Genomic DNA, 12,883 nt, shown 5'->3' on the forward strand with positions numbered 1-12,883 from the left:
TTCAACATATTAAACTTTAATGTGGTTTTCCTTTTCTGAGTGAGCACCTCCAATAAATTTTACAATTCGGTGCTTATGCCTTCAATTAATGTTATAAACTTATCATTACAAGTTTTACTCAAACTATCCGACATCTAGCCAAAAGTATGTCTCATATCTGTTGAATATTATAAGTAGGGCTCGGATTTCAGTTCCCAAAACATTTTAAATAGGTTAGCAGAATGTACGGTTAGAGTATAGCTGGAATTTGATGTAATGAACTGTGAGCAGATACGCTCAACTAGAATATCAATATTATAAGCTTCTTTGAGATATTTCAAACAAAAAAGTTTAATACAATTTTACTCGTCTTTGCTTCCTTTTCCAGAAAAAAAATATCTTTCATATGAAACATTTCATAGTAGCTTATTTTGTGAAAGCTATTGCATTAATTCAAAATATTATCAGTCAATTTAAGAGAGCAGTGTATTATGATAAATGATTGAAATAATTTTAGTTTTGTCCTTTGAATGTGCAGAAATTTGATACGAACAAATTTAAGTTTTCGTTCTGCAGTATGACAACGATGTAAAGGTTATTATTGATTGCCTGCAGAGAGGCAGATATACGTTGTCGTAGGCCAAGTACTCTGGACAGCTGGCGTGTTCGAGACGACAGTTGAGAAAACGAGAAATGTAAACATAATACATGATTGATTTTAAAGATGTCTCGGGAAATTTGATTTCTTGTATGTAAGTTTACCCGTTACCGGCACCTCTTTAAAATGAAAGTGGGAGGGAACTATTTTTACAGTAATTGCCAGAAATTTGATAAATTGAGTTTTTAAAAATAATTAAATTGATTTGTGTAACGTAAAAATAAGCTTTTCGTATTGCCTGTGTTCGCCGAATATTTAATTAAAATTAAATCGAAAAGTTTAAAAACATTATTTTTAATTCTGTTCGTTTAATATAAAATAGCATAAGTTATCGTATTTTTATCTTCACCTCTAGAGTTTTAAATGTTTTAAAAGTTTGTTTTTATAACGTGAATTAAGCATCATTAATGTTTCCGTTATCTATAATACTCAATTGAAATGGGAGTGTAGAAATATTTTTTAATCTTTTAAATTTATTTTGAAACACCATTTATCATCTAGATTAAGTAAGTATTTAAGTTCGATAATCCTCTGGCTTGTGCATATTTTTCTGTTTCGATTTTGTCTTAGGTAAACCTATAACTTTCTCTTGTATTAACATACCATAATATTATCATATATGTATTTCCTTCTTATCCTCTAGTTGAGTGAAAGAGAAGTCCTCACGGCCTTACTCTACCAGAAAAAATAAAGCATTATTATTATTATTATTATTATTATTACTTACAAATGGCTTTTAAGGAACCCAGAGGTTCGTTGCCGCCCTCACATAAGCCCGCCATCGGTCCCTATCCTGTGCAAGATTAGCTTTATTCCTTTGCTGTGCTCGTGCCAGAGAATCAGTCCCATTCCGAGGATTATTGTAAGATTTCGTAACATTATTATTAAAAATTAGATTGTAGAGTTTATTTTCAATGTTTCAATATTTTGTTTAACGTGAAGTGAGCAATGTTCATTCTCAGCTCTCCAACACAAGTTAAACACGAAAATTAAACGGTATTCATCTGTATTTTTTCTTACGAACTTAAAAATAATGTAGGCCTACGTGATAATGACCTTCAACTTCCCTGTTCATAAAAAGCCAGGTGAAGGGGTTGTTCAGAGCAACAGAGACTTACGTGCAGTGCCTAGTGATTACACAGTGTTGCATGATCTCGTAATTCATGTATATTACATTCAGATTTTTCTGGAAAACTATTCAAAACACAGAAAAATAATATTTGACTTTTTTGTTGCTCTTTACTAAAGGAATCATCTACCAGAATTATTAACATTACTTATGGTTCACACTGTATATAACAAAACTAGTCACAGGTTTTCACAGATCTCTCTTCAAATTAATGACATTACTTACAGTTCACTCTGTATAGAAGTGTATTGTCCACCACTCTGCAGTAGTGGTCAGCATGTCTGACTGCGAAACTAGCGGGCCCAGGATCAAATCCTGGATGAGACAAGTTGCCTGGTTGAGATTTTTCTGGGGTTTTCCCTCAACCCATTAAGAGTAAAAGCTGGGTAACTTTCGGCACTGCATCCTGAGTTCGTACCTTCACCTTCATCCATCCATACTCATATGCCATCATAGCATATGGGGCTAACAGAATCCGATCTAATAGGTGCCCCAACCTCAGAACCTCGGGATTTTTCATCATAATTGGCAAAAAAAGTAGGCAGAGGCTGAAATGGCTAGGTACACGCCAATATGCGCGACATTATAAAAATAGAAGTGTATTTAATTTATGTATTTATTTTGTATTTTTTAAAAGTTAGTGCAACAGTGGCTACTTTTGTTATACATAAAAGTATACGGTATTAATTGATATACCGGTATTTATTCTATAATGAATAGCAGTATATTTAATTTATATATTTTTCGATCTTCTTTAAAAGTATTTAGTTTCGTTTGTTAAGTTCCACGTGAAATTTCTGCATGTATTAAAGGTGGCCTCTTCACATGACACGAAGACACTTGAGGGGGATGGAGGTAGAGCTCCATGCTTTCTTGACCTCGGCACTAGAATGAGGTGATGTGGTTTGGCACCACACTCTGACCGCCTTTTACTCCCAGACAAGACCCAGTACTCAATTTGATAGGTTAAATGGACCGTGGGGCCGTTCTGGAACTTTGGCAACGACAAAATTCCGTCAACACCTTGGATCGAACCCCGGACCTTCCAGTCCATACCAGCTGCTCTACTAACTGACCTACCTAGCTGCCGGAATAAATTTATTACAAAATAAAACTGTGTTTGATTGCCTTCAAGACTCATACTCTGACTGTATTGTAGGGATGCGAACAGATCCTCAGAAACTGGTTGCGAATGTGTTTTGTTTTCACATCTTTCAAGTTGTACTTGCTGCGCAGTTGACAGTAGCGAGTAGGGTAATGAAATTCAAGCTGTAATAATATAAGACAAACTTACAGTTGTCACATGTAATTAAACTCATTGCTTATAAGATCTGTTTCCAGATTCTGCATAGGCTTTGTCTCTAAGATTTTCTTGCAGATAAAAGTCACAAATATGATTAGGAATCCACAGACTATAGCTTATATTCCTGTCACCAAAATGCAGATTATAGCACGTGCATGGAATGGCTGGTAGTGTGTGAGGTTGCACTGATCAGTTGAAAATTCCATGTAACTTGTATTCACGTGTACAGCAGTTCATTAAATAACGTCATAAATGTCACTATTGTCTGATGAAGGTAATTAGAACACAAGAAGTCTTCATATAGTCTGCTACATATTTTTCCTTTCTCTTCATATCGGTAGGCCTACTCATAAGATTAATGTAATTATCACATTATCATAATCTGATGCAAAAAAAAAATACCTACACGTTTTCAGCATAACTGATAAAAAATGAGGTTCTAGGCGTGTCTGTCCATATGTGTACAGTGATTTCTCTTAAACTATTGGAAATATTTGTTCATAATATATGCAGTATTTACGAATTGATTTATCCAGGAATGAAAAATAGTAATCTTTAGTAAAACACATGTATGTATGTATGTATGTCTGTGTGTGTGTATTGTATTGTATTGTATTGTATTTATAAAATATAATATATACTTTATGAAAATACTATTACTATTGCGAAGCTCAATACTTACTAAATATGCAAACATAGACAGTTGAAATATGCATCCATAGATAGTTGCTAGCCACCAGAATTGCTACTATCGCCTCATCATAGACTCTTTCCCTAGCAGACGATAAAATTTATTGTAGTTTTGATATCGTGTTCTTTTGAAAAATTAACACTTTCCTTCCACTATTGAAATACGAAATACATAAGGTTTATATATTATTTTCTATTATGAGTTCATTCATATGGAGCGGACCACTACCGTACCTAGTCGTGCGTGCACACAAACATTTTGTAAACACAGAGCTCTACGTATGATGCAGCATAGCCTATAACCAATGCTTTTTTCAGCCCTAGTTATAACTTCACTAGAGAGCGCATTTGGGGTTTGTAAACCACAAGATTAACTGCAACATTGACTATAAGTACGACCATAAGCAACACGTAAGGCTGTCCTCATACAGTCAGAACAGAACTAAGCTTGTCGATAACAATCATTTGAGCTACATACTTCTAATGTTCTGTTAATGCACTTTAAATTAAAAATCACCTATTAATTATTTGCATTTTACATTACTAAGTTTACAATTTAGTATGTTACAGCAATATAATACACATATTTAAAATGCATTTATACAGTTAACTTACTTACTTACTGGCTTTTAAGGAACCCGGAGGTTCATTGCCACCCTCACATAAGCCCGCCATTGGTCCCTATCCTGAGCAAGATTAATCCATTCTCTATCATCATATCCCACCTCCCTCAAATCCATTTTAATATTATCCTCCCATCTACGTCTCGGCCTTCCCAAAGGTCTTTTTCCCTCCAGCCTCCCAACTAACACTCTATATGCATTTCTGGATTCGCCCATACGTGCTAATGCCCTGCCCATCTCAAACGTCTGGATTTAATGTTGCTAATTATGTCAGGTGAAGAATACAATGCGTGCAGTTCTGTGTTGTGTAACTTTCTCCATTCTCCTGTAACTTCATCTCTCTTAGCCCCAAATATTTTCCTAAGCATCTTATTCTCAAACACCCTTAACCTATGTTCCTCTCTCAAAGTGAGAGTCCAAGTTTCACAACCATAAAGAACAACCGACAATATAACTGTTTTATAAATTCTAACTTTCAGATTTTTTGACAGCAGACTGGATTATACAGTTAACTACATATTGAAAAAGTACATTGTCTTACTTTGCATTACTTTCTCTTCCTTCATGGATGGACTTGTTGCAATGGACAACAATATATTTCATCAAGGATTGAGAGGTGAACCTCTTACGATATTCAGTTAATGATTATACTGAGAAAAACTTCTTTCTACAATGCATGATGTGGCAGGGGCAAACTCAAAATATGATATCAATACATCATTATTTTAGTCTGTTTCGCTACTCATTATCTAATAATACTTATAAATTCTTAAAATTACGGAACAAGAAACATAAAATTAAGAAAACTAAACTTAAGGATATAATAAAAATATTCTCCTCTTGATAAAATTGTCCATAGAGAAGTTCCAAACTCTTCAACAAAATATAACTGCAGCTTCAAACAACGGGACTTATTTTCTTTCGGCTTATCTCACCGATGTTTTGGTATAAAGATAAATAAATGCTACGAAAATAAATAAAGTATGGACGGATGAGAAGAATTACGGCACAAAATAAAGAATTGCTGTATACGTAGCTCAGAAGCACAATGAAGAAGTGAAGACGTGTGGATGAATGTGAAGAACTAAGAAAGGAAGTTAAGAAATATGGCAGTAAGTGTAGAAGTACGGGAGTAAGCAAAGAACTGCCGAAGAATGGTAAATATATGCTACGGAATCCTGTCCACCAGCAATGAGTTGTTAGCGTATCTATGAGATACCACTAACTCCACCCACATGTGTGACACCATTAAAAACAAAAGGCAATGTATGCAAAAGATAGTAAATATCAATACCTTAAAAACAATATACTTTGCATACTTCTACTCGGTAATGAGTTTTGGAATAATAAAAATAATAACAAAAAAGAGTAATTAGAATAATAGTAGGTGCCAAATCTAGGGAATCGTGTAGAACTATTTTCAGAAAACTATAAATAATGCCCATGGCTTGTCAGTATATCTTTTCATTAATAATCTTCCTCGTACGTAATCGTGAAAACTTTGTAACAAATTCAACAGTTCATAGCATAAATACACGTCAAAAAAAATGACTTTCATACTCCATTGGCAAGTCTATTATGCTATCAAAAAGGAGTGTGTTATATGGCAGAAAAAAATTTTAATAGCCTCCCTATCAATATAAAAAATGAAACTCAAAACATAAGATTACTTAAGGCCAAATTAAAGAAGTACTGGTACCTAATTTCTCACGCCTTCTATTCTGTAGGTGAATTCATGACATTCAATAATGCTCCATGAAATTGATACTAAAACTATGTGTTGTACTAGTAGACTATATTGTAAATCTCGTCTGTATATATTTCATCTAGACTGTGACTATAAATTAAGACTTTATAATAGTATTAAGCTTTTTGACTTGTTCCATATTCTAGCTGTAAAGCAATGTATGAATACCATGGGATGTTAATAAATATAATACAATACAATACAAAGCACTCCGTACAGTAAACTTGTATTCTCTCAATATGCACCCCATTTGTGCTCTTTAGTTATTACTCATCTATTTTCTAAGTGTACCGTAATTTAGCTTGTAGCGCTGATGTTTTGATTCGAAAGGACTGTAAGAAGAGAGGTACAGTGCCATGAGGCACTTCTTCACCGCACTCGCGTACATCAGCAGTCACATTATTGTTCATTAGTACCAAAACCTGCCACGTGCATTTAGAAAACGAACACGTTATAATAGAAACAATGATTATTTTATGAAGCTTAATTTGTGTGTTTCTTTTAATATTTTCCACAACAACCCTATTTAATTAAAATGTATATACGTATTTTATTGTACATATCTTTATCCCTGTTAAAAAGCTCACAATGCTGCCCAGATAGTTAAAATTCCTGATCTGTTACAAAGATCTGTGTTCTATAATTTTCGATCGATTTGGCGTGGAGAGCCATTACTTATGGTTTCTTAGTGGATATTTTAAGATTGTAACATTTCTTTGGCTAAAATTTGCATTATAAATTTTATAGGCGACAGATGTTCGAATTGAAAAGGATCCTATTATTTGATATTAATTATACTACGGTACCCCTTATCTCCTGGTTTAGTTGCATTATGAGTGATGTCACTTATGAGGTCACAACCTATCTTCGGACAGTTGAATAAACAACAACATTACTCATGTTGTAAGTCCTATAAAAGAAGATGAGGTATGGAACGTTTTGAAGACAGCCAAAAATGGAAAAGCTGCTGGTCCAGGAGGGATAACAATGGAATTAATTAAATGTGGAGGTCCAAATATTATAAGAATTTTAACTAGACTTTTTAATCAGGTAAATGAGGGAGATCCAATCCCGACAGACTGGAAATGTCATACATTAGTGCAATATATACTGACACAGCGGGAAAGGCATGGAGGGCGTTACACTTTGTGATGAGGGTACTAAGGAAAGGCTCTGATAAATCCAAAGAGATTGCATATAAATCACTAGTTCGTCCAGTAATGGAATATGGTGCTGCATGTTGGGATCCTTACAGATTAGAACATATTAAGACACTGGAAAAGATTAAAAAACGGGCTCTCAAGTGTTGCCGTAATAATTCACCATTAAAATGGGACACACTCACGGACCGGAGAACACAAATTCGATTATGCGCAATGTTCAAAACATACAGAGGTGAGCCTGCCTGAAGCGAAATAAAAAATAGGTTGCAGCCGCCAAATTACTCTTCAAGGAATGACCACTCATTTTAATTGAGGGAAAGAAGACAGAGGACAGACACTGGAAAGTTTTCTTTTCTCAGTCGTACTATCAGGGACTGGAATGCTTTACCTGCAGACTTACTAAAGGCTTTACCAATAACCAAAAATGTATTTAAAAATAGGCTTAAGGACTTTACTAATAGACGGTAGTATATTATACACACTATTTAAAGGGTGTAATTGATATCTTGTTCTACAATTTGGAATTCCTCGTTAGAGGTCTTTCCTTCCTTGCAAATGCTTTGAAGTGATATCTTGTTATTTGAAGTGTTCTATCAGTGAGGAAGTGTGTTGTGTCAGTGAAGTGTGTAGTGACAGTGAATTCTATTGTGTAAGTGAAGTGTGTTGGTGTTAGTGAAGTGGCTGTGCAAAGTATTTGAACAGTAAAATGGTTAGAAGTGTTAGTGAAATCAGGTACAATCAGTGCAGTGAGTGAGTTGACAGCGAAATAAGTGTAGTGCCGAAAGGTCTTGTGCAGATATGAACCTGTCAGACTCGTGGGTCTTAGTTCGAGCTTAGGGTTAAGATACAAATTAGATTTACAGTACTTTAAATGTTATTTTAAGTGACCATGCTTCATTTTAATTTAGGATGCTCCTTGTTATTATTATTATTATTATTATTATTATTATTATTATTTATTGTTTTTTATTAGTTGTATTTATTATTAATTGTCATTATTGAGTGTAATTAGTTACCACTGCCACCGGGTATATACCCATTTGCAGTGTGAATAAATACATACATACATACATACATACATATAAAAATAAAGGAAATAAAGGAGATCCAGCAAATTATAGAGGCATTAGCGTCATGGCAACAATTAGTAGGAGTTTAAGTACCGTACCATTATTAAAATTAGATTGGAGGAAATAATAGGACATAAAATATCAGAAGATCAGGCAGGTTTTACAACTGGTAAATCATGCTTGGACAATATATTTGTGATCAAATTATTGAAAAAATGGTGGCAAAAGGGAAGGAAGTACATAAGGTATTTATCGATCTTGAAAAGGCCTATGATTCTATACCTATCAACAGACTCTGGGTGTCAATGGAGCAATTTGGAATTCCTAAAGCTCTCATTACTTTTATAAAAAAAGCTGTATGGATGTAAGGCATTTGTTAAAGTCGGAAATCGGTTATCATCAGAATTCATTACAACAAAAGGATTAAGACAGGGATGCGGGATGTCACCAACACTGTTTAAGATATTTCTAGAAGATATACTAAAGTCATGCAGAGGAATGGGAGTAAATATCAATGGTCAGTTAATGCACAATTTATTATTTGCAGATGACCAGGTTATAATAGGACAAGACAAAGAAGACATAGAATATATGGTCCGTAAATTAATGGATGCATTTGAAACAGGTGGATTGAAAATAAATATTGTTAAAACAGAATACATGGTAATTAGAGGAATTACAGAAGATCTACAGATAAATGATGCCACAATTAAATGTGTTGAGGAATTCAAATACCTGGGATCCATTATTGACAAATCTGACACATGCGAAAAAGATATTATTAACAGAGTAAATTGTGCTAGGAAAGCGATTAAATTCCTGAATTGTGTTTTGTGAAGTAGAAATACAAAACAGTATATTCTAAAAACAATAATCGAAAGCATACTTACATATGGTTCAGAAAGCTGGGCAATAAGTGAAAAAATGCAGAAAAGGGTGTTGGCGACAGAAATGGATGGATTACAAAGAAGTATGAGGATATCCAGACTAGAACATGTAAGAAACACATATATCAGGAAAGAAATGGAAGCAGATGAAACTCTTATGGACAAATAGAAAATAGGTCTTTACAGTGGTATGGACATGTACGACGGATGTCGGAGGAACGGTGACCTAAATGTATCCTCAATTGGACAGTGCCAGGAAGAAGAAAGCTTGGAAGAGCTAGAAAGACATGGTATGAAGGAATACACACATACATGGTGAAGAGGGGCATGGAAGTGGGACAGTGGGAAAATAGGAAACTCTGGAAAGCAGGAATCAAAGGTGAACTGCTGTAAAGTGGAAAGCCAGTAAAAGTGAAAGTAAGTATATACTGTACTGAAGTCTTCTTTCTCTATTACAGACTCTTTTGCCAGTCATTCTTTCTCATACTCTGGCAGGATGTTCGACCAAGACAGTGGCCCACTATGCTCAGGAAATCTCTGCAGGTATTTCAACCTACAGTTCTGAATGGATTACTCGCTTCTTTATCATTTTAAACGTTTGGTATATTTAACTTGGCAGTATATTGTATTTCGTCTCTTGCAACAAATTGTGTGTTGTACACTTCGACACGTTTATTATGTATTCTGGATCCTTGGGGTTAGCTGAAGGTGTCGGTCAGATATTCCTCTTTTGGAAATATACATACATACGAATATTTGTAGGTTCGTCATAGTTACTGATTGGCTTCATCACTAGTGTATTGTTTAATATCTTCTCTACATTACATACACCTATTCTGCGATGTTGAAAGCTTTTATCATATGACAATAGGTTTATTCCAGCACGGTTCAGAATCGATTCTGAACTGTCTGCTCATGCGCAGTATCTCAATGTGCGTTCCAACAAGACTTGAACTGATTCTGAACTCCCAGTTTTCTGTTCCAATGTGCTTTCGAACTCATTCGGAACGAGTGAAACTGGTTTTCTATTAAGAGCAGGAACTGGAAATTCTGAACTGCAGACGCATGCACAGGTGGCTTAGTCTGAGGGTGAGGTTAAAATGCTTTGAGACTGGGCAGGTTAAAATTAAAAAAATAGTCGATCATGAGTGATTTGGAAGGTGGTAGTGATATATTTTATGATTAATTAAATTCGGAAGATAAATATAATTTTAGTATGAGAAGAAGCTCCAAGGCTGTGAAAGAACAGTTCAAGAAATATTCCAACAACGTAAAATCCCGAAAATTTACTCGACTAGCGCATGTGTCGAAAAATGTTTGGTATTAGTTCATAATGCATTCTGAATTTCTTGCTGGAACAAATCTAATATTGGAGGACAGGAATCAATTTAAGTAAAAGTTACACAGTCGACAAATTGAAATAGCTCTCCTGAAAAAAAAAAGTAAAATGGACTTGGAACAATCTGGTTCTGAGCCATCGATATGTAGACAATTTACTCAAAGAAACAAACAGCCTACAAAATGCCTACAAGGATCCTGAATTCTAGAAGACAGTGAACACTGGAAATTTGAACACATAATATTTTTAAATCACTTTAAAAAACATGAAATTTAACAATGATATAGATAAAATACACTAGACTTTAGCTAATCAAGCTCTTAGTCATCCGGCCTCTCAATTATCCAGCCTCTTTTTAGTGTAGTTTCTATCACTTGTGCTGTAAGAGTTTTCTGAAAAATTTGCACTGGTGCCACGTGTACTACTTCTACACGTAGGCCTGTATATACTTATAATGGGTACACAAGCTCCGGCCAAGTGTAGAATGTTCTAGTTTCGATTTAAAAGTGCAAGTGGTGTTGTTGCCACAACTTATAACAATACATTTAATGACATTTTTAAGCACTCTCAGTAATCCGACACTCTTCCTAATCTGGCATCCTTCTGTGCAAGGAATCGGCAGATTAGCAAGAGTCCAGTGTAGTATAAAAGTGACACAATTACTACAATAACTTACACAAATACACTATGAGTATACTGACAATAAAATACACAATGAGTCCTTAATAATAAGAATAATTTGACCTAATATTCTGTGAGGGATGCCGAGTACCTCTAAAATTAATTCTTAAAATGTAATTGTTTATCTTTAAAATACCGTACCAATATTGTGCCACAGACATTTTAAAGAACGTGCTTATAAATTTTGAATTTATCTTTCAAAATGGCTGAAATATATCCATTTTGCTGAATTAATGTATCCTGCTATTTTCTTTTTATTTTTGGGGCCAATTTTTTTAAGTAATCTCAAATTTGAGTTGTTGTAGTAATGATATTTCTACATACAAAAAATTAAAATTGTAGATCAATTAGGGAAAAAGTCAAATTTAACCATAATCTCCTTTTAATTACACTCACTGATAAATCTTTTTCCATCTTTTTTATCTGCTTAACCTCCCCCCCCATTAGTGAGACTTGATAGGTAGATATAGGTTTATTCAGAAATTATACATACAAATGCATCACATTATCAAAATTTGTCCTTAAATGGAGAGCATGCATCTTTTGACTGTAGGCCTATGTGCTTTGCACATCCAGTCCTACTTTGTAGGTTTTACCCTCCTCATCTATGATTGAAATCCAACCACTCTTCACAAAACACACAGATTAATAAGCAAGTGGCATATACAAAACACAATATTATAACCATACACACCACTGCGAATAGAAGAGGGAGATTCAACTAATCGCACATTAGATATCTCACAATTGCTTGTCTTCATGGTCATGGGATTGGCATGACTCAGACCACTGCTGAGGATTCACAGGACAACCACAAGACAATGGACGAACACCCAATCCCATGGGTGGTATATATATATTTCATCTGCTTGTTAAATTTACAGAACTAAATGCCTTACAATCTTATATGAAGTCGCAATAAGTAAAATTTAATGCAGGAGAGCTAATGAAAATGTAACAACGAATATATTATTTTGTTTTTTTTTCACCCATTCCAGTTGAAGGAGGCTTCAGGTTGTGGGATTTCTACGCTGGTAACTTGGCAGAATACGGAAGTCTGTTTCCACCATCCTATGATTTAGCTGCATAAGCACACCAGTGTCACTGTTCTACAGCGACAATGATCTATTTGGATACCCTACTGTAAGTAAAAACTACACCAGTGCTTTTTTTAAATATACAGAGGGTTCCCTAAGGCATCGTAGCCTTCTGTTGAAGTTTTGGCGAGATAACAATCGTGCACTATGGTAACAAGATGTGCACTAGTCATCTATACTAATAATAAATCTGTAGCCGACATTTTTCTGGTAATTTTTGATTTTCCGAAAATAATTGGTCCTAACATACATAATTAATCACCCTGAAACCGAAAATCGCTTTTTTGAAATTTTTGTTTGTATGTCTGTCTGCCTGTCTGTCTGTATGTTTGTTACCTTTTCACGCGATAATGGCTGAACGGATTTCGATTAAAATTGGAATATAAATTAAGTTCGTTGTAACTTAGATTTTAGGGTATATGGCATTCAAAATACATTATTTAAAAGGGGAGTTAAGGGGGCCTGAATTAAATAAATCGAAATATCTTGCTTACCGGTATTACTGATTTTTGTGAAA

The 12,883-nt window shown here is 34.5% G+C and overlaps 1 long non-coding RNA gene across 1 annotated transcript; it reads left to right on the forward strand.

Moving 5' to 3' along the window:
• The first annotated feature begins 605 nt into the window (after window positions 1-605).
• On the forward strand, window positions 606-12,601 carry LOC138703311 (uncharacterized). Its single transcript, XR_011333088.1, has 3 exons — window positions 606-731; window positions 9,708-9,792; window positions 12,268-12,601. It is a non-coding gene; the product is annotated as an uncharacterized lncRNA (long non-coding RNA).
• The last annotated feature ends 282 nt before the right edge of the window (window positions 12,602-12,883 follow it).

The sequence above is a fragment of the Periplaneta americana genome, chromosome 7, assembly GCF_040183065.1.
Source record: "Periplaneta americana isolate PAMFEO1 chromosome 7, P.americana_PAMFEO1_priV1, whole genome shotgun sequence".
In the NCBI taxonomy this organism is placed as follows: Eukaryota; Metazoa; Arthropoda; class Insecta; order Blattodea; family Blattidae; genus Periplaneta; species Periplaneta americana.